Consider the following 20252-nt stretch of genomic DNA (forward strand, 5'->3'; position numbering starts at 1 on the left):
TGGAAGTTTCAAATTTCAATATTTTATTCAGAATACAACATAGATGACATATCAAATGTTTAAACTGAGAAAATGTATCATTTTAAGGGAAAAATAAGTTAATTTTAAATTTCATGGCATCAACACATCTCAAAAAAGTTGGGACAAGGCCATGTTTACCACTGTGTGGCATCCCCTCTTCTTTTTATAACAGTCTGCAAACGTCTGGGGACTGAGGAGTCAAGTTGCTCAAGTTTAGGAATAGGAATGTTGTCCCATTCTTGTCTAATACAGGCTTCTAGTTGCTCAACTGTCTTAGGTCTTCTTTGTCGCATCTTCCTCTTTATGATGCGCCAAATGTTTTCTTTGGGTGAAAGATCTGGACTGCAGGCTGGCCATTTCAGTTCCCGGATCCTTCTTCTACACAGCCATGAGGTTGTAATTGATGCAGTATGTGGTCTGGCATTGTCATGTTGGAAAATGCAAGGTCTTCCCTGAAAGAGACGATGTCTGGATGGGAGCATATGTTGTTCTAGAACTTGGATATACCTTTCAGCATTGATGGTGCCTTTCCAGATGTGTAAGCTGCCCATGCCACACGCACTCATGCAACCCCATACCATCAGAGATGCAGGCTTCTGAACTGAGCGCTGATAACTTGGGTTGTCCTTGTCCTCTTTAGTCCGGATGACATGGCGTCCCAGTTTTCCAAAAAGAACTTCAAATTTTGATTCGTCTGACCACAGAACAGTTTTCCACTTTGCCACAGTCCATTTTAAATGAGCCTTGGCCCAGAGAAAACGCCTGCACTTCTGGATCATGTTTAGATATGGCTTCTTTTTTGACCTATAGAGTTTTAGCCGGCAACGGCGAATGGCACGGTGGATTGTGTTCACCGACAATGTTTTCTGGAAGTATTCCTGAGCCCATGTTGTGAGTTCCATTACAGTAGCATTCCTGTATGTGATGCAGTGCCGTCTAAGGGCCCGAAGATCACGGGCATCCAGTATGGTTTTCCGGCCTTGACCCTTACGCACAGAGATTGTTCCAGATTCTCTGAATCTTTGGATGATATTATGCACTGTAGATGATGATAACTTCAAACTCTGCGCAATTTTTCTCTTAAAAACTCCTTTCTGATATTGCTCCACTATTTTTCGCTGCAGCATTGGGGGAATTGGTGATCCTCTGCCCATCTTGACTTCTGAGAGACACTGCCACTCTGAGAGGCTCTTTTTATACCCAATCATGTTGCCAATTGACATAATAAGTTGCAAATTGGTCCTCCAGCTGTTCCTTATATTTACCTTTAACTTTTCTGGCCTCTTATTGCTACCTGTCCCAACTTTTTTGGAATGTGTAGCTCTCATGAAATCCAAAATGAGCCAATATTTGGCATGACATTTCAAAATGTCTCACTTTCAACATTTGATATGTTATCTATATTCTATTGTGAATAAAATATAGGTTTATGAGATTTGTAAATTATTGCATTCCTTTTTTATTCACAATTTGTACAGTGTCCCAACTTTTTTGGAATCGGGTTTGTAATAGCACACTTGAATAAACGTTTTTTCGTAAGGGAAAGGAGTTTAAAGAAAATGTAAATAGGGTATGATGCTCTGAATTGGTCTGATTTGCTTCTCCGAAGAGTGGAAATGAGAGTCTGGAATTCCTTGAGGTGCTGGATGAGGTATCTGGACTGAAGAGTTAAATGGCGGTAACACTACACTTTTCGTTCCATTACTTCCATTCATATGCAAAAAGTTTCGTGTTTCGCTGTGTTTTCACATTTAAACTGATTCAAATTAATTAATATGTTAATTTCAGACCTGATGGAAGTGAAAAAGCAAAGACAAGAACTGAAGTGAAATTTCAAAGGTGATGATGCTGTAGTTTGTTTCAGCCTGTTCACACCAATAAAATGTGCTTAATGTGCCAATTTACAGAATATCTCAGACATCACCATAATGAATGAGGTGAAAACAGGGAACTTTTGGAGACAATGAGGCTTTTCAGCAGCTCAGTTAAACACACTGGTCCTGTTTATTTTTGTCAAACTATCGATACTAATTAAACAAACCATTTAGGATTATCAGGTTTTGTGTGTGAGAGAGAATTCCATGAGAGATTGTCACACTTGAGTTAAGCTCCAGATAAATTGCAAAAAAGAGAGAGAGAGAGAGGGAAATTTTGAAAGTAGAAGTTTCAACATCTAGACAAAGCTTTTGTTGAATTTGGACCGATTTCTGACCTTGAACTTGGCCCAGGGATCAGAGTCTTCATTGAGGATTTTGAACAAATAAAAATGGTGGCACTGTCTGATGAAGATCCCATACAAGATGACAACAAGGATACGAATAAGGATGCCTCCCCTGGAAAACAAGTCTAAAAGATGACAATGATTTCAACAACTATAATACCATCTCCAAAGTCAAGAATGAAAGACAAATTTTCACTCCTGGATGCAGAGGGAGTAAAAAATAATTAATTATGTTCCCTACTGAAAGACGGCAACAACACAGAACAGTTTACAAACAACATAAAGACAGGTTGAATATCTGCAAAGACGCAAAGAAGAGATGTCAAAGGAACCTCAATAAACTAAAGATGAACTGAGTGAACTAAAATCAACTTTAGGAAAAAACAGACGGCAATGGTGCAGAACACACCGAAAAAACTAAGCCGACCAACGCTCAAAAACGGCCCGACGTTGCCCAACGACTGACCATCATCTTGGTGTTTCCCGGACTTAAAGCGTAATGCCAGAGCATAAAAGTAAGTGCAATGTGTTATATTGATTTTATGGTTTTCTGTGTCCTGTTTAATTCCTAATTTTAAATCTTGGATAAACTTGCATATTTCAGATGTTCTTTTATATAGTAATAATATACTGTACTCAGTGTACTCAGTGTGAGAAGAGTTTTAGATATTCAAAAAGCCTTCTCGGGCACATGAAGATATTTCACAAGTGGTCGCAGTGAGCAACATTTCATTTTCATGTCAAATACATTCAAGTAAATGATGTGAGATGAACAAAATATGGTGTTGCTCCCAAAGGCACAATATCATCTAGTTTAACTGTGAATTTGGTGAAATGCTTAGAAAAGTGTGCAGTGTCAATAATTATTTGTATCTTTCCTACTGGGTAATAATTACTAAATTAATATGACATATTCATGTCATTTACTAATGTTTACTATATTGTTTCCTGATTGTGCAAGAGTCATTTGCTATAGTTAGAAAATAATAAAGCTGTAAAATGTTAAACAATAAACAAACTGAAAAATAAAGTTGTTTCTTGATTTACAGATGGTTTAAAATTGCTGCGGTAAGTTGCAAGTGTGTACAAATATAAAACATTTACAAGACAGACATTTTTGACAACATTACATACAGATACATGGTGTCTTGTTTTCTGTTATTAAATCAGGGTTCACGTGAATTTTCACATTTATCTTCCTTAAATTCATTCTGACTGCTTAATGTTTATTTCAGACCTGATGGAAATGAAAGAGCAAAGACAAGATGTGATGCAGAGACACTGAAATTGTTTTCTATCACTGATCAATAATTGGAAAAAAAACATTAATGATATTAAATTGAAGAAACAGGTTAGGACCTTTTTATTAATACTGGACTGGCAAAAAGAATCAGAGGGTTAGCAAGTTATATCTACAATTACATGCATCCAAATAATGTTTATAATTAGTTTTCTGCTTAATCTGATTGAAAAGCCTTCATAAACACCTCAGTTGGTCCACTGAGCTCGATCTGAATGAAAATTCAAACCTTCAGTGAAGAATGTCAACTGATAGCTATTTATGTTTTATGAATTACTGAAGGCTACCAGGAAAGCTATATGTACACATTCAGCTCTAATCTTATGGCTAATATGATGAAAACGGCTTCATTAATGTTTCTTGTCTTGTCACATTGACAGTTACGGATTACATTAGGCTACATGAATCACGTAAATTATATTTTCAATTCAAAATGGCACAATTAGACATAAGTTTATTAGGCCCCGTCCACATGGAGACAGCAACAACAACAACAATAGCAGACTCTAGATGCTTGTGTTCGTGCTGCAGAAGCTACTGAGCCAAAATTAAGCGTTATTTCTAAGCTTTACTATAGTTTGTATACAGCGCGCAAGGTTTATGCGCATGCTCCAAGTCTTATTCGCTGTTTTAAGTGTATCTCTGTGGCAGAATTACAGCGCCACATACTGGTCTGGCATGTATACTACATCATTTTGAGTCGTTTCAGTGGTTTCGTGTGGACGCAGATATTTCTTGAGACGAGGAAAAAAAAAGATTGGATTGGGTAAGGTCCAGCTTCATGTGGACGTAGCCTTAGTTGGCATCACTGATTATTTCTGTCGGTCACTTAACATGTCGTACAATCCAACCCTCTCCATTTACTTTGTATTGCGTGAAGCTGCCTCTTTGTCATTTCTTGTTTCTAACAAAAGACAGAACAATGCCTAAAAGCTGCTGTGTGACCGGGTGTACAGCAAACCATCTAAAACACCCAGAACTAAGTTTTAATAAGCTACCGAACCATAAAAGCCAGCCTTTAAGGAGGCAAAAGTGGATACATACAGCTTTAAAGCTTCATGCCAGAGCATAAAAGTCTATGCATCATGTTATATTGGTTTTATGTGCCCTGTTTAATTCCTACTTTAAAATCCTGGGTTACGTAAAGAAGAAATGGCATGTTTCAGATGTTGTTTTTATAGTAATAATAATATACAGCCTTACTCTGTACAGCAAATACATATGTTCCAATAATTTCAGAGTTATTAAAGTAGTTGAGTATAAATTCAGTAACTTCTCTTTGATTTTTCCAGATGTGGTCCTGTGGGCGTCAGTATCACGCAGTGATCACAGTTCACACCTGCAGTGAAGCTCCTCCCACAACAATTCACCAATAAATACTGGGAATATTCACATCATCCTACAAGAGAAGGACAAACTCCAGGTGTAGCAGCTGAAATCTGTGTGACTGTTAAAGATGGAGTTTATTAAAGTGGAGATTGAAGACACGAGTGATCCAGAACCATCCAGAATAAAACATGAAGATACTGAGGAACAAATAGGTTGGTGTCCATTCTTGATTCTTCATTGTTGACTGCTGAGAAACATTAAGGTATCAAAGCTTCAGTTCAACAGATCTAGAAATAATGAGCACTATAATTATAATAACAGAGAAAATGCAACTCTACTATCATAAATTTATTATAATCTGACATCTATTTGATTGTCTTAACAAGGGAATGACAGAACTAACCTTTGGCACATTAAAGATCTGATACTGAGAACTGATCTCTGTTGTTTTCTGTTATTAAATCAGGGTTCAGTTGAATTTTTAAATTTACACTCCTTGATCTGATATTTATGTTTATTTTAGACCAGATTGAAGTGAAAGAGCAAAGAGACCAACTATATGAAGTTGAAGAGAAACATTGCAACATCAAAACTCAAAAGAGTTTTTCCTTGAAGGAAAACTGTAAACAGCAACAGAAAACACATCATAAAGTAAGAGATCATGTGTGTTTGGACTGTGGGAAGAGCTTTACTACAACTGCCCAACTGAAACGGCACCAAAGAATTCATACTGGAGAAAAACCTTACAAGTGCTCATATTGTGACAAGAGTTTCACTCAGTCTGGATCCCTGAAATCACATGAGCGACTTCATACTGGAGAGAAGCCGTACCACTGTACTCAGTGTGAGAAGAGTTTCAGATGTAAAACTGATCTCAGGTATCATCTGCGTGTTCATTCAGGAGAAAAACCATACAACTGTGATCAGTGTGGTAAAGATTTTAATTGGTCATCAAATCTAAAAAAACACCAGATAATTCATACAAACGAAAGGCCTTATGCGTGTTCATTTTGTGGAGAGACTTATTCACGGCTGGAAAATTGTAAACGACACCAGAAAACACACACCGGTGAGAAAGATCATGTGTGTTTGGAGTGTGGAAAGAGCTTTACTAGAGCTGACCATCTGAAACAACACCAAGTAATTCATACTGGAGAAAAACCTTACAAGTGCTCATATTGTGACAAGAGTTTCTCTAAGTTTCGACAACTACAATTGCATCAGCGAATTCATACTGGTGAGAAGCCGTTCTACTGTACTCAGTGTACTAAATGTTATAGAAGTTCAAAAAGCCTTCTCGGGCACATGAAGATATTTCACAAGTGGTCGCAGTGAGCAACATTTCATTTTCATGTCAAATACATTCAATTAAATGATGTGAGATGAACAAAATATAGTGTTGCTCCCAAAAGCAAAATTACATCTAGTTTAACTTTGTGGATTTGGTGAAATGCTTTGAAAAGTGTGGTGTTTCAAGCTTCAGAAAATAATTCTTACAGTGTCAAAAATTAGTTGTATATTTCCTACTCTGTAATAATAGCAAAATCTACTTGAATAAGACATATGTCATTTACTTATTTACTAATGTTTACCATATTCTTTCTGGTTGTACTAGAGTCAGTTGCTGTAGTTAAAAAAATGATAGAAGCTGTAAAATGTTAAACAATAAACAAACTGAACATTTTCATTTCAATATAAAAACACAAACTGAATGGCTGATATATTTGTTTACGAATTATTTCAAGCCATTTAAATGCATAATCTTGTACAGTAGTTGTCATTCACATTTTGACTATTAAAAAGAGAATGACAGAACTAACCTTTGGCACATTAAAGATCTGATACTTGATGGATTTCTTGACATGATCTCTTGTTTTCTGTTATTAAATCGGGGTTAATTTTCACATTTATCCTCAAACTGATTCTAACTTGTAATATGTCTATTTTATATGGAAGTGAAAGAGCAAAGACAAGAACTAAAGTGAAATTTCAAAGGTGATGATGCTGTTTCAGCCTGTTCACACCAATAAAATGTGCCAGTTTACAGAAGATCTCAGACATCAGCATAATGAATGAGGTGAAAACAGGGAACTTTTGGCTTTTCAGCAGCTCAGTTAAACATGATGGCCCTGTACTTTTTAAATACAGATTCAATAGAAACACAGTGATCACAGTTCACACCTGCAGTGAAGCTCCTCCCACAACAATTCACCAATAAATACTGGGAATATTCACATCATCCTACAAGAGAAGGACAAACTCCAGGTGTAGCAGCTGAAATCTGTGTGACTGTTAAAGATGGAGTTTATTAAAGAGGAGATTGAAGACATGAGTGATCCAGAACCATCCAGAATAAAACATGAAGAAACTGAGGAACAAATAGGTTGGTGTCCATTCTTTAGTCTAGGCTATATTGTTGACTGATGAGAAACATTAACCCTTGAATGCAGGAACCAAAAAACCTGCATGAATGCAAAAAGGGGGTTAAAATTACCCTTATTGTAATTAGTTTTCTTTTATAAATAAATAAATAGACAGATGTCCTATTAATTAAATAAGTAATTGATTCACAAATGTTTTAATATATCAAACATGTTTATTTGTCCACTTTCCTTGTATGCATTTCAAAAGGTAAAATGTAGTTGTATTTTTTCTAAACAAACTTTAAACTAATTTAGATGCTGTAAAGTATATTCTAGTCTGAACATTCAATCCCCACATTTCTCACAGACCTTCTACTGCATCTGAAATAGCATAGGTTCTACATCTGAGAATTTTATGACTGTTAAAAAGTATGTTGTATGAATTAAAGGGTTAGTTCACCCAAAAATGAAAATTCTGTCATTAATTACTCACCCTCGTGCCGTTCCACACCCGTAAGACCTTCGTTGATTTTCGGAACACAAATTGAGATATTTTTGTTTAAATCCGATGGCTCAGTGAGGCCTGCGTAGGGAGCAATGACATTTCCTCTCTCAAGATCCATTAATGTACTAAAAATATATATTTAAATCAGTTCATGTGAGTACAGTGGTTCAATATTAATATTATAAAGCGACGAGAATATTTTTGGTGTGCCAAAAAAACAAACAAAATAACGACATATTTAGTGATGGCCGATTTCAAAACACTGCTTCAGAGCGTAATGAATCAGCGTGTCGAATCATGATTCGGATCGCGTGTCAAACCGCCAAACTGCTGAAATCACGTGATTTTGGCACTCCGAACTGCGGATTCGATACGCTGATTCATAACGCTCCGAAGCTTCCTGAAGCAGTGTTTTGAAATCGGCCATCACTATATAAGTCGTTATTTTGTTTTTTTTGGCGCACCAAAAATATTCTCGTCGCTTTATAATATTAATATTGAACCACTGTACTCACATGAACTGATTTAAATATGTTTTTAGTACATTAATGGATCTTTAGAGAGGAAATGTCATTGCTCCCTATGCAGGCCTCACTGAGCCATCGGATTTCAACAAAAATATCTCAATTTGCATTCCAAAGATTAACGAAGGTCTTACAGGTGTGGAACGGCATGAGTGTGAGTAATAAATGACAGAATTTTCATTTTTGGGTGAACAAACCCTTTAAGTATTATCAAGCATAAATGTATGTACTATGAATGCAATCTGAATGTACTACATCCGCTGCCATGTTAGCATTGTCATGTGACTGATGTGAGCTATAAGAGTTGTGTCATTTCCTTGCATTCACAACTCCTCTCCCATCGTCTATGGATAGTTAAGTGTCCATTGGATGTGAACTTCAGAATCAAGGCAGAAATAGAGTACTTTTTATTTTTTACTACTGTTTTATGAATACTGTGAATTCAGAGCATGCCGGGTCGATTTATATATATATATATATATATATATATATATGTGTGTGTGTGTGTGTGTGTGTATATATATATACACTTTAAACTTTTAATATATTTAATTTTAAGAATTTTTTATTTCAATAAAAAATAGGTACCATTTTTAAAACTATCAATTTGGCTCCAGTATTGTAAATAACCCAAACAAATCCCTACCCAGCAATCACTTGAACATAACAATCACCTTGCGTGGTTTATTTAAATACTCTCCTTCCATAAATTTTGAGTCTGAAAGAGAAACTCCTACAAGGGCATATGCAATAATGTCAGCCGCATAAATAACCCTGTCCACGCCGATTCATTAGTAAATCACGACAGTAGTTTTTTAATGCCAAAACAAGATTTGTGTTGGCGCAAGCTGTTAGTAAATCTGGCCCCTGATCTCTTGTTTTCAGCTATTAAATCATAGTTCACTTGAATTTTCATATTTATCCTCCTTGAACTGATTCTAACTACTTATTATGTTTATTTTAGATCAGATGGATGCAAAAGAGCAAAGACAAGAACTATATGAAGTTGAGGAGGAACATTGCAACTTCAAAACTCAAAAGAGTTTCTCATTGACGGAAAACTGTAAACTGCACCAGAAAACACATAATGAAGTGAGAGATCATGTGTGTTGTGACTGTGGGAAGAGCTTTACAAAAGCTGGCTGTCTGAAACGTCACCAAAGAATTCATACTGGAGAAAAACCTTACAAGTGCTCATATTGTGACAAGAGTTTCACTGTGTCTGGACAACTGAAATCACATGAGCGAGTTCATACTGGAGAGAAGCCGTACCACTGTACTCAGTGTGAGAAGAGTTACAAAGATTCAACAGGTTTGAGAAGTCATCTGCGCATTCACTCTGGAGAAAAACCATTTAACTGTGATCAGTGTGGTAAAGATTTTAAATTATCATCAAAACTAAAAGAACACCTGAAAACTCACATAAACGAGAGGCCTTATGCATGTTCATTTTGTGGAGAGTTTTTTACTCGACAGGATCATTGTAAACGACACCAGAAAAAACACACCAGTGAGAAAGATCATGTGTGTTCGGACTGTGGGAAGAGCTTTACTAGAGCTGACAATCTGACACAACATCAAAGAGTTCATATACTGGAGAAAAACCTTACAAGTGCTCATTGTGACGAGAGTTACCCTCAGTCGGGACACCTGAAATCACATGAGCGACTTCATGTTGGAGAGAAGCCGTACTGTACTCAATGTGAGAACATTTATGAAACATAAAAGAAGCCTTCTGACTCACATGAAGAAATGTCTTAAGAAGTCGTCACAATGAGCAACATTTCATTCATTCATCTTTTCTCACTAGATAAATACTTTGCAATTTTGTTGTACAAGAGTCAGTTGCTGTAGATAGAAAAAAAAATGTTAAACTGACTGAAACATGGAGTTGGTTGTTTTCTTAATTTGCAGATGGTTTGAAATGGCAGTTGCAAAGTTGCAAATGTGTACAAAAATAAAGTATTTATAGTGTCGAGTTTTGTTTTGTTTTTTGTTCCAGTAAACTTTTATTTATTTATTGAATTGGTAAAATAGATCTGAAACAATGCATTTTATACCTTAACTGGTTATTTTACTTGATGTATATCAAATTTATTTTGTTCTGCAAGACAGAAGGAAAATATGTATTTTTGTTTATAAAAAATATTTTTTAAGTCCGTTCTGTGAGTGACGTCATCTGTAATGGACCGGTCGCGCGCCTGCTCTCAGAACAGCCTGTGGTTGGAGAGAGTCAGTCAGGTATGTTTGTGCAGTTCTCTGCGTTAAAGAGTGAAAATATGTGTGCCATAAACCCGGAACAAGTTTTACGTGTGCGTTTTTTTGCAAACAGTTCGATGTATTTTTGGAGTTTTATTAACGCAAGTCTTTGTTTTATGTTGCCGCCTGCGCGCCAAATTAGAGCGCGGGGTTTTCCCTGTTAATAAGTTTCTCCACTTATAATTTTGGTGGATTGAGTCTGTGAAAATGGCGTTTAGTGTAGTAAATGTGTGTAGCTTTTATTTTTGATGTTAAATTTGTGTTTATAGCTATATCTGTAGGGAGGGAGGACGATACTTAAATGATTAGTTCACTTTGAAATGAAAATTAGCCCAACCTTTACTCACCCTCAAGCCGTCCTAGTTGTATATGACTTTCTTGTTTCTGACGAGAAATATTAATAAATATTCTGAGCTGAACAAAGTGCTTCCATCCATCATAAATATGTGCTCCACACGGCTCCGGAGTGTTAATAAAGGCCTTCTGAAGTGAAGCGATGGATTTTTTTTTTTTTTTTTACACAAATGCATATTTAAACAAGTTATGAAGTCAAGTATCGAGCTTCCGCCAGACTGACTTCCATATTCAACGTACGCAGGAAGTATAAACCTCTTGCAGTTCACAAAGATTACGCTACGTCATGTGCCTTCTATTAAACTTACGGAAAAAGTGTAATTGACGCGACGCAAGTTTACACTTTCTTCGTAACTTGTACACAGAAGGTGGTCTGGCAGAAGCTTGATTTTTGATTTAAAGGGTTAGTTCACCCAAAAATGAAAATTCTGTCATTTATTACTCACCCTCATGCCGTTCCACACCTGTAAGACCTTCGTTAATCTTCGGAACACAAATTAAAATATTTTTGTTGAAATCCGATGGCTTAGTGAGGCCTCCATAGCCAGCAATGACATTTCCTCTCTCAAGATCCATTAATGTACTAAAAACATATTTAAATCAGTTCATGTGAGTACAGTGGTTCAATATTAATATTATAAAGCGACGAGAATGTTTTTGGTGCGCCAAAAAAAACCAAAATAATGAATTATTTAGTAATGGCCGATTTCAAAACACTGCTTCATGAAGCTTCGGACCGTTATGAATCAGTGTGTCGAATCAGCGGTTCGGAGCTCCAAAGTCACGTGATTTCAGCAGTTTGGCGGTTTGACATGCGATCCGAATCATGAGGTTAAGTTAAAAGGATCTGGGAAAGAACAACCTGCTACAGAGGTCTTACGTGATTGCTGGGAGTATTCGCAACAATGAACAGGTAAATGATTCAGTTGGAATATTAATACAGTAGCGGAAGTCTATGGTTTAAAGAGATTTGAGTATGGGCAAACACAGTATGGGGTAATGTCCCTCCATGGATATTTCCAATTCCCATTGTTGACTTGAAAGAAAGAATGGAATGAAAGGAATGCTGATAATATTATTTGGTTAAGTGGAAATATATACCAGTATTCACTAATGGCTCTAAAGATTCAAGGAATGATCATGTAGGAGTAGGAGTGTACATACCAGAGTTTGATGTGGCCATATGCAAAAGAATTAATGATAAATTATCTGTGTTTACAGCTGAGGTAGTAGCCATAATCTTGGGGTTGCAATGGGTAGAAGAAGAAAAACCTCAAAGAATAACCATCTGCTATGACTCTGTTGTAGCTCTCAATAGCTTGAATTCAACTGAAACCATAAGAGATGATTTATTGAAAGAAATATTCATCACAGGGGAGAGACAAATTTTTTGAATAAAGTCATCATTTTTGTTTTGTTTTTGCACACAAAAAGTATTCTCGTCACTTAAAACCTGTTATTTCATAAACAGATTTATTGAAAAGTCTACACATTTCTCTGCAACATAAAAGTTGTCTATAAGCTCTGTACAATAACAACAAATAAAATTACCATTTTTACTGACAATGTGTGATTTAGTGAGCAAAAGTTATCTACAGATAAACTGAGATTCAGATAAAGCAAATGTATAGTGAAATAAACTTGTTGTCTGTGACATATAGATGTCATTTATTTATAAATTCACAAATTTCTCATGTTCACTTTAGGTTTGTGAAAGAATATAGCTGACTTGTGACAAATTGCCATCCATAGGCTCTGTATAGTAAATGTTGTAAAACTGTTCTAATTTTGAACAGTTTTGTGAAACAGATTGTAAAACAGACAAAGATGCTTTTCAGAAGCTCAATTAATGTGGTGGTACTGCTATTTCTGTCTTTTGTTGTTTCATATTATACAAACAGCCATTGTACATTAATACAGGACCATATGCGGTTTAATGTAGACATAATAAATACATAGGCGCCTCATTGGCCGCTTTTTTTCTGGACAAAAAGCACAAAGTTTACATTTCTCAACTGATTTCAACGGTTTATGGTCTGCGTGGAGTACAAAAAAGGTTCTGTCTCTAATTATTTTTAATCTCTGTAGTTAGAATTGTGAAAACTTGCGCTTGTCAATAGATTTGGTTTATTTTTCTTGGTTAATAATTGTGGAGATGTCCCTAATGTAATATAATTTAATGTACATGAAATGTGCACAATGTTGTTCATTGTGAAAATAGCTTTTTCTGTTTTCAACACTGTCATTTTAGCTTTTTTCTCTTGTGCCTTTAGCTATTTTAAGTATCTCTGAGAAGTCCATAAAAAGTAGACTGAAAATATTCTTTTTTTTATTTTTAGTTTAAAAGAAGTATACTACAAACCCGATTCCAAAAAAGTTGGGACACTGTACAAATTGTGAATAAAAAAGGAATGCAATGATGTGGAAGTTTCAAATTTCAATATTTTATTCAGAATACAACATAGATGACATATCAAATGTTTAAACTGAGAAAATGTATCATTTTAAGGGAAAAATAAGTTAATTTTAAATTTCATGGCATCAACACATCTCAAAAAAGTTGGGACAAGGCCATGTTTACCACTGTGTGGCATCCCCTCTTCTTTTTATAACAGTCTGCAAACGTCTGGGGACTGAGGAGACAAGTTGCTCAAGTTTAGGAATAGGAATGTTGTCCCATTCTTGTCTAATACAGGCTTCTAGTTGCTCAACTGTCTTAGGTCTTCTTTGTCGCATCTTCCTCTTTATGATGCGCCAAATGTTTTCTTTGGGTGAAAGATCTGGACTGCAGGCTGGCCATTTCAGTTCCCGGATCCTTCTTCTACGCAGCCATGATGTTGTAATTGATGCAGTATGTGGTCTGGCATTGTCATGTTGGAAAATGCAAGGTCTTCCCTGAAAGAGACGATGTCTGGATGGGAGCATATGTTGTTCTAGAACTTGGATATACCTTTCAGCATTGATGGTGCCTTTCCAGATGTGTAAGCTGCCCATGCCACACGCACTCATGCAACCCCATACCATCAGAGATGCAGGCTTCTGAACTGAGCGCTGATAACTTGGGTTGTCCTTGTCCTCTTTAGTCCGGATGACATGGCGTCCCAGTTTTCCAAAAAGAACTTCAAATTTTGATTCGTCTGACCACAGAACAGTTTTCCACTTTGCCACAGTCCATTTTAAATGAGCCTTGGCCCAGAGAAAACGCCTGCACTTCTGGATCATGTTTAGATATGGCTTCTTTTTTGACCTATAGAGTTTTAGCCGGCAACGGCGAATGGCACGGTGGATTGTGTTCACCGACAATGTTTTCTGGAAGTATTCCTGAGCCCATGTTGTGAGTTCCATTACAGTAGCATTCCTGTATGTGATGCAGTGCCGTCTAAGGGCCCGAAGATCACGGGCATCCAGTATGGTTTTCCGGCCTTGGCCCTTACGCACAGAGATTGTTCCAGATTCTCTGAATCTTTGGATGATATTATGCACTGTAGATGATGATAACTTCAAACTCTGCGCAATTTTTCTCTTAAAAACTCCTTTCTGATATTGCTCCACTATTTTTCGCTGCAGCATTGGGGGAATTGGTGATCCTCTGCCCATCTTGACTTCTGAGAGACACTGCCACTCTGAGAGGCTCTTTTTATACCCAATCATGTTGCCAATTGACATAATAAGTTGCAAATTGGTCCTCCAGCTGTTCCTTATATTTACCTTTAACTTTTCTGGCCTCTTATTGCTACCTGTCCCAACTTTTTTGGAATGTGTAGCTCTCATGAAATCCAAAATGAGCCAATATTTGGCATGACATTTCAAAATGTCTCACTTTCAACATTTGATATGTTATCTATATTCTATTGTGAATAAAATATAGGTTTATGAGATTTGTAAATTATTGCATTCCTTTTTTATTCACAATTTGTACAGTGTCCCAACTTTTTTGGAATCGGGTTTGTAATAGCACACTTGAATAAACGTTTTTTCGTAAGGGAAAGGAGTTTAAAGAAAATGTAAATAGGGTATGATGCTCTGAATTGGTCTGATTTGCTTCTCCGAAGAGTGGAAATGAGAGTCTGGAATTCCTTGAGGTGCTGGATGAGGTATCTGGACTGAAGAGTTAAATGGCGGTAACACTACACTTTTCGTTCCATTACTTCCATTCATATGCAAAAAGTTTCGTGTTTCGCTGTGTTTTCACATTTAAACTGATTCAAATTAATTAATATGTTAATTTCAGACCTGATGGAAGTGAAAAAGCAAAGACAAGAACTGAAGTGAAATTTCAAAGGTGATGATGCTGTAGTTTGTTTCAGCCTGTTCACACCAATAAAATGTGCTTAATGTGCCAATTTACAGAATATCTCAGACATCACCATAATGAATGAGGTGAAAACAGGGAACTTTTGGAGACAATGAGGCTTTTCAGCAGCTCAGTTAAACACACTGGTCCTGTTTATTTTTGTCAAACTATCGATACTAATTAAACAAACCATTTAGGATTATCAGGTTTTGTGTGTGAGAGAGAATTCCATGAGAGATTGTCACACTTGAGTTAAGCTCCAGATAAATTGCAAAAAAGAGAGAGAGAGAGGGAAATTTTGAAAGTAGAAGTTTCAACATCTAGACAAAGCTTTTGTTGAATTTGGACCGATTTCTGACCTTGAACTTGGCCCAGGGATCAGAGTCTTCATTGAGGATTTTGAACAAATAAAAATGGTGGCACTGTCTGATGAAGATCCCATACAAGATGACAACAAGGATACGAATAAGGATGCCTCCCCTGGAAAACAAGTCTAAAAGATGACAATGATTTCAACAACTATAATACCATCTCCAAAGTCAAGAATGAAAGACAAATTTTCACTCCTGGATGCAGAGGGAGTAAAAAATAATTAATTATGTTCCCTACTGAAAGACGGCAACAACACAGAACAGTTTACAAACAACATAAAGACAGGTTGAATATCTGCAAAGACGCAAAGAAGAGATGTCAAAGGAACCTCAATAAACTAAAGATGAACTGAGTGAACTAAAATCAACTTTAGGAAAAAACAGACGGCAATGGTGCAGAACACACCGAAAAAACTAAGCCGACCAACGCTCAAAAACGGCCCGACGTTGCCCAACGACTGACCATCATCTTGGTGTTTCCCGGACTTAAAGCGTAATGCCAGAGCATAAAAGTAAGTGCAATGTGTTATATTGATTTTATGGTTTTCTGTGTCCTGTTTAATTCCTAATTTTAAATCTTGGATAAACTTGCATATTTCAGATGTTCTTTTATATAGTAATAATATACAGCCTTACTCTGTACAGCAAATACATATGTTCACATAATTTCAGAGTCATTTAAGTAGTTCAGTATATATTATATTTAGTCACTTATCTTTGATTTTTCCAGATGTGGTCCTGTGGGCGTCAGTATCACACAGTGATCACAGTTCACACCTGCAGTAAAGCTCCTCCCACAACAATTCACCAATAAATACTGGGAATATTCACATCATCCTACAAGAGAAGGACAAACTCCAGGTGTAGCAGCTGAAATCTGTGTGACTGTTAAAGATGGAGTTTATTAAAGTGGAGATTGAAGACATGAGTGATCCAGAACCATCCAGAATAAAACATGAAGATACTGAGGAACAAACAGGTTGGTGTCCATTCTTGATTCTTCATTGTTGACTGCCGAGAAACATTAATGTAACAAAGCTTCAGTTCAACAGATCTAGAAATAATGAGCACTATAATTATAATAGCAAAGAAAATGCAACTCTACTATCATAAATTTATTATAATCTGACATCTATTTGATTTTAGTAACAGGGGAATGACAAAACTAACCTTTGGCACGTTAAAGATCTGATACTTACTCATAAAAATCCCTGATCTCTTGTTTTCTGTTATTAAATCAGGGTTCAGTTGAATTTTCAAATTTATCCTCCTTGAACTGATTCTCATATGTTTATTTTAGACCAGATGGAAGTGAAAGAGCAAAGAGACCAACTATATGAAGTTGAAGAGGAACATTGCAACATCAAAACTCAAAAGAGTTTTTCCTTGAAGGAAAACTGTAAACAGCAACAGAAAACACATCATAAAGTTAGAGATCATGTGTGTTTGGACTGTGGGAAGAGCTTAACTACAACTGCCCAACTGAAACGGCACCAAAGAATTCATACTGGAGAAAAACCTTACAAGTGCTCATATTGTGACAAGAGTTTCACTCAGTCTGGATCCCTGAAATCACATGAGCGAGTTCATACTGGAGAGAAGCCGTACCACTGTACTCAGTGTGAGAAGAGTTTCAAATGTAAAACTGATCTCAGGTATCATCTGCGTGTTCATTCAGGAGAAAAACCATACAACTGTGATCAGTGTGGTAAAGATTTTAATTGGTCATCAAATCTAAAAAAACACCAGATAATTCATACAAACGAAAGGCCTTATGCGTGTTCATTTTGTGGAGAGACTTATTCACGGCTGGAAAATTGTAAACGACACCAGAAAACACACACCGGTGAGAAAGATCATGTGTGTTTGGAGTGTGGAAAGAGCTTTACTAGAGCTGACCATCTGAAACAACACCAAGTAATTCATACTGGAGAAAAACCTTACAAGTGCTCATATTGTGACAAGTGTTTCTCTAAGTTTCGACAACTACAATTGCATCAGCGAATTCATACTGGTGAGAAGCTGTTCTACTGTACTCAGTGTACTAAATGTTATAGAAGTTCAAAAAGCCTTCTCGGGCACATGAAGATATTTCACAAGTGGTCGCAGTGAGCAACATTTCATTTTCATGTCAAATACATTCAAGTAAATGGTGTGAGATGAACAAAATATGGTGTTGCTCCCAAAAGCAAAATTACATCTAGTTTAACTTTGTGGATTTGGTGAAATGCTGAAAAGTGTGGTGTTTCAAGCTTCAGAAAATAATTCTTACAGTGTCAAAAATTAGTTGTATATTTCCTACTCTGTAATAATAGCAAAATCTACTTGAATAAGACATATGTCATTTACTTATTTACTAATGTTTACCATATTCTTTCTGGTTGTACTAGAGTCAGTTGCTGTAGTTAAAAAAATCATAGAAGCTGTAAAATGTTAAACAATAAACAAACTGAACATTTTCATTTCAATATAAAAACACAAACTGAATGGCTGATATATTTGTTTACGAATTATTTCAAGCCATTTAAATGCATAATCTTGTACAGTAGTTGTCATTCACATTTTGACTATTAAAAAGAGAATGACAGAACTAACCTTTGGCACATTAAAGATCTGATACTTGATAGATTTCTTGACATGATCTCTTGTTTTCTGTTATTAAATCGGGGTTAATTTTCACATTTATCCTCAAACTGATTCTAACTTGTAATATGTCTATTTTATATGGAAGTGAAAGAGCAAAGACAAGAACTAAAGTGACATTTCAAAGGTGATGATGCTGTTTCAGCCTGTTCACACCAATAAAATGTGCCAGTTTACAGAAGATCTCAGACATCAGCATAATGAATGAGGTGAAAACAGGGAACTTTTGGCTTTTCAGCAGCTCAGTTAAACATGATGGCCCTGTACTTTTTAAATACAGATTCAATAGAAACACAGTGATCACAGTTCACACCTGCAGTGAAGCTCCTCCCACAACAATTCACCAATAAATACTGGGAATATTCACATCATCCTACAAGAGAAGGACAAACTCCAGGTGTAGCAGCTGAAATCTGTGAGACTGTTAAAGATGGAGTTTATTAAAGAGGAGATTGAAGACATGAGTGATCCAGAACCATCCAGAATAAAACATGAAGATACTGAGAAACAAATAGGTTGGTGTCCATTCTTTAGTCTAGGCTATATTGTTGACTGCTGAGAAACATTAACCCTTGAATGCAGGAACCAAAAAAACTACATGAATACAAAAAGGGGGTTAAAATTACCCTTATTGTAATTAGTTTTCTTTTATAAATAAATAAATAGACAGATGTCCTATTAATTAAATAAGTAATTGATTCACAAATGTTTTAATATATCAAACATGTTTATTTGTCCACTTTCCTTGTATGCATTTCAAAAGGTAAAATGTAGTATTTTTCAAAAATGTAGTTGTATTTTTTCTAAACAAACTTTAAACTAATTTAGATGCTGTAAAGTATATTCTAGTCTGAACATTCAATCCCCACATTTCTCACAGACCTTCTACTGCATCTGAAATAGCATAGGTTCTACATTTGAGAATTTTATGACTGTTAAAAAATATGTTGTATGAATTAAAGGGTTAGTTCACCCAAAAATGAAAATTCTGTCATTAATTACTCACCCTCGTGCCGTTCCACACCCGTAAGACCTTCGTTGATTTTCGGAACACAAATTGAGATATTTTTGTTTAAATCCGATGGCTCAGTGAGGCCTGCGTAGGGAGCAATGACATTTCCTCTCTCAAGATCCATTAATGTACTAAAAATATATATTTAAATCAGTTCATGTGAGTACAGTGGTTCAATATTAATATTATAAAGCGACGAGAATATTTTTGGTGTGCCAAAAAACAAAAACAAAATAACGACTTATTTAGTGATGGCCGATTTCAAAACACTGCTTCAGGAAGCTTCAGAGCGTAATGAATCAGCGTGTCGAATCATGATTCGGATCGCGTGTCAAACCGCCAAACTGCTGAAATCACGTGACTTTGGTGCTCCGAACCGCTGATTCGACACGCTGATTCATAACGGTCCGAAGCTTCCTGAAGCAGTGTTTTGAAATCGGCCATCACTATATAAGTCGTTATTTTGGTTTTTTTGGCGCACCAAAAATATTCTCGTCGCTTTATAATATTAATATTGAACCACTGTACTCACATGAACTGATTTAAATATGTTTTTAGTACATTAATGGATCTTGAGAGAGGAAATGTCATTGCTCCCTATGTAGGCCTCACTGAGCCATCGGATTTCAACAAAAATATCTCAATTTGCATTCCAAAGATGAACAAAGGTCTTACAGGTGTGAAACGGCATGAGTGTGAGTAATAAATGACAAAATTTTCATTTTTGGGTGAACTAACCCTTTAAGTATTATCAAGCATGCATGTATGTACTATGAATGCAATCTGAATGTACTACATCCGCTGCCATGTTAGCATTGTCATGTGACTGATGTGAGCTATAAGAGTTGTGTCATTTCCTTGCATTCACAACTCCTCTCCCATCGTCTATGGATAGTTAAGTGTCCATTGGATGTGAACTTCAGAATCAAGGCAGAAATAGAGTACTTTTTATTTTTTACTACTGTTTTATGAATACTGTGAATTCAGAGCATGCCGGGTTTATTTATATATATATATATGTGTGTGTGTGTGTGTGTGTGTGTATATATATACACT

The 20252-nt window shown here is 36.1% G+C and overlaps 2 protein-coding genes across 7 annotated transcripts in view; both read left to right on the forward strand.

The window, feature by feature from the left end:
- The window catches only part of LOC127495736 (gastrula zinc finger protein XlCGF7.1-like), an 89389-nt gene that overhangs the window by 14374 nt on the left and 54763 nt on the right, over positions 1-20252 (forward strand). For 3 of the 5 annotated variants that reach the window (XM_051862938.1, XM_051862939.1, XM_051862948.1), the window contains exon 1: positions 7012-7254. The exons of 1 other annotated variant lie outside the window; for it this stretch is intronic. The gene's annotated coding sequence lies outside the window, so the exon portion shown is untranslated. Of the gene's footprint in view, positions 1-6980; positions 7255-20252 lie in introns of those variants that run through there. One more of the 5 variants, XM_051862951.1, reaches the window with a different exon arrangement.
- Positions 1-20252, forward strand: part of LOC127495716 (gastrula zinc finger protein XlCGF8.2DB-like) — a 57272-nt gene that overhangs the window by 9455 nt on the left and 27565 nt on the right. The gene's annotated exons all lie outside the window — the stretch shown is intronic.

The sequence above is a fragment of the Ctenopharyngodon idella genome, chromosome 15, assembly GCF_019924925.1.
Source record: "Ctenopharyngodon idella isolate HZGC_01 chromosome 15, HZGC01, whole genome shotgun sequence".
NCBI classification, from domain to species: domain Eukaryota; kingdom Metazoa; phylum Chordata; class Actinopteri; order Cypriniformes; family Xenocyprididae; genus Ctenopharyngodon; species Ctenopharyngodon idella.